The sequence below is a fragment of the Rhagoletis pomonella genome, unplaced genomic scaffold (genome assembly GCF_013731165.1).
Source record: "Rhagoletis pomonella isolate Grant_MI unplaced genomic scaffold, Rhpom_1.0 Rhpom_scaffold_00006, whole genome shotgun sequence".
In the NCBI taxonomy this organism is placed as follows: domain Eukaryota; kingdom Metazoa; phylum Arthropoda; class Insecta; order Diptera; family Tephritidae; genus Rhagoletis; species Rhagoletis pomonella.
Window position 1 is genome coordinate 54,844,489 of NW_023458560.1, and position 2,907 is coordinate 54,847,395.

A 2,907-nucleotide genomic window follows, 5' to 3' on the forward strand; every position below is an offset into this window, starting at 1 on the left:
CGAAATTTAAGGACGCTAATTTACTCAAAATTGATACACCCCGGCTAACCATCTAGCGGTAGGTTTCGGAAAGGTGAAAAAATATTTATTTTACTTTTGATAATTTTCTTTTCAGGTTTTGATTATTGCAACAACTTCAACCAACGCAACTTTCTGGATTTTTACTCTTTGCTTTTACCGAGGGCGTACTATACTACCCGTGGATTTGTGATAGAATGGTGATTTTTAGAATTAGCTGATATCAATTCGCTTTGCTGCCTATTAGGATCTTGCTTTCTTTTAATATGGTTCTGTATACCACATTATTTTTGTTGATTTTTTAGAGCTGGTTAGGATCGAGCTGGTTGATCTTGTCCTTTTTGGGGTAGAACCGACAATAAATCCTTTACGCCTGAAGGTAATGTAAACAGATATCTTTCTTTTTTCCAGCCTTCCACAGCAGGGCTATAGCAGTCGCATTGGCTTCTTCCTCTGGACCCACTTCTCCAGGTATGTGGCTGGTCAAAAGGATAAAATCCTTTCATAATCGCTTCTGCTCTAGCATTTGTTTGGAATTGCTATCACCATTTGGCTTTCAATTGTTTCTCAAGCTAAGAAAGTTTGACAGTCCGACCCTCACAGAATTTTCTAAAACTTTTCCTCTTGACCTCGCGAATTTCCTTGTTGTATTTGGTTAAGGTTTAAGTGTATACAACACAGTTAACAGTCTTTTTAAAATAGCCCGTTTGTGGAAAGGCTCGTGTGTGGATCCGCTTGGAAGAGATAATACAATTTTTTTTGTATCTATATTCCCAAATATATTTCCTTCAAAGAAAAAAACTGTCATTGAACTATAATTTATGGCGAATATGATAAGCCGTAAAATTAACCAGGTCATTGCGACATACTTCATACTTATGTATAAACAGACGTAAAAGTATAAACGAACATACCTCAATTTCAGTGCAAGCATTTTGCATAAATGCATTTTTATTGCTGCTATCTGCCTCAATGCATTAATCGCTTCCTCAGTATCAACTAAGTGAATGAGCAAAGCAGACTTTTTTGGCGTATTATTTTTCCTTTTTTTGGTTTTTTCGAATGCCACAAAAGCACCTAGGCGTACCAAATGGTTCACCAACTTGAACAAAGCAACAGTGGCAATCATTTGTTGGCATCATTTTAATGCATTCTTAGCATTTTTATGATTTTATTAAGCAAGTACTTTCAATGTTGCGCATACCAGCACAGACATAGTACAACACACAAAACCAACCATACGCGCATGCGCTTTCAGCTACAGCCAAGCAAAGCGACAATCGAAAATGAAGCTGCCTTTGAATGTACGAGTGTACTTTTTCCTCAGCTCTCAAGGCTTAGCATTTTATTACTTTCTTACTACACAAACGAAAGCAATGAAGAAAATAATATCTAAGACAAGACAACAAATAATATGCAGCACAATCCAATGATTGTTGTTATTGTTGTTATGTTGATTTTCTCCATCTTTTGCTGATTGATTGATTATAATTTTCTCTATACGTACAACCAACGAGCTGATACGAAAAAATTTGTGCATACATACATATATATGTACATACATTAGACTGTACCAGAAAAAAAAAATTGCAAAAAAAATGGAAAAAAAACAATTTTTTTGGCCGACACTACCCCCTTTTAAAATTTTTCACATATAAACATTTAATATATCGATGTTTTTTTCCAGAATTCATTCACCCAAAGTACCCAGCCCCATATGGTTTGAAACTGGAACTCTCAGTCAATTTGATCAATTCAACGCAAACGTATCAAGAGATCTGTTGAGGATGATTTTTTCGTTTTTATTTGTTTATATTAAATTTTTGAGTACAAAGTGCACACCAAATAGCAATTTTGAACAAAATGGACTATCTTGTACCAGTTACATAATAAAAACCAATTGAAAACAATTTCGGGGTTCCCCCAGAGTAACCAAAAAATAAATAAATTCCCAAGAAAAATTTGAAATGTCATAAAAAAATTTTACGAAAATTAAATTTTTTTCTAAGGTTATTTAGATAGGTAACATCACCGAAAACATTTGTATAAGGTCGCCACCTATAAGAAATTAGTTAAAAATTAAATACAATATTATAATATGGATATATATATAAATGGAAAGTATTTTAAAAATTCCCAATCTACAGATATTTTTGAATAGTGTTGCCAGCTATTTTTCATCGTATATTTATTTAATTTTTTGCTAAGAAAATTAAGATACAAATTTACTGTAGCTAAACCATGCTTTCCTTAAATAATATTGGTTATCCCATAGGATATTAGTGCAATGTTGCAACTTATTTTCGATTCTAAAAAAATTTAGCTAAAATATGGATGCCAAAAAAACACCTTAATCCAGGGTTGCCACTTTTTTGATACGAATTTACATCTACCTTATTAATTTCAATGAGAATATTTTGTATGTTTGTATGTATGTATTTAAGTATACACAGTACATAACACTTAAAATGAGTTATTTAAAACCAACGCGAGTTCTTAGCCACTTTAAACTTACACTTTATTAAATTCAATGGTCAATAAAACTAAATATCCAAAATTTTTCTAAAAATAAAAAAATAAATAATAAATTAAGTAAATAATTCCCACTTTCTCTGCACTTTGCACTAAAAATTTATAGTAGGTATAGTAGGTGTCGGCCGCTGTGGCGTAGTGGTAGGCAGTTCGCGCTTCTACTTCGCAGCACCTGGGTTCAAGGCCTGATCAAGGCAACATCGCAAAAAAATATAGAAAAAAAGGTTTTTTCTTAACAGCGGTCGTCCCTCGGCAGGCAATGGCAAACCTCCGAATGTATTTCTGCCATGAAAAACAGCTTCTCATAAAAATACAATCGCCGTTCGGAGTCAGCGTAAAACTGTAGGTCACTCCGAT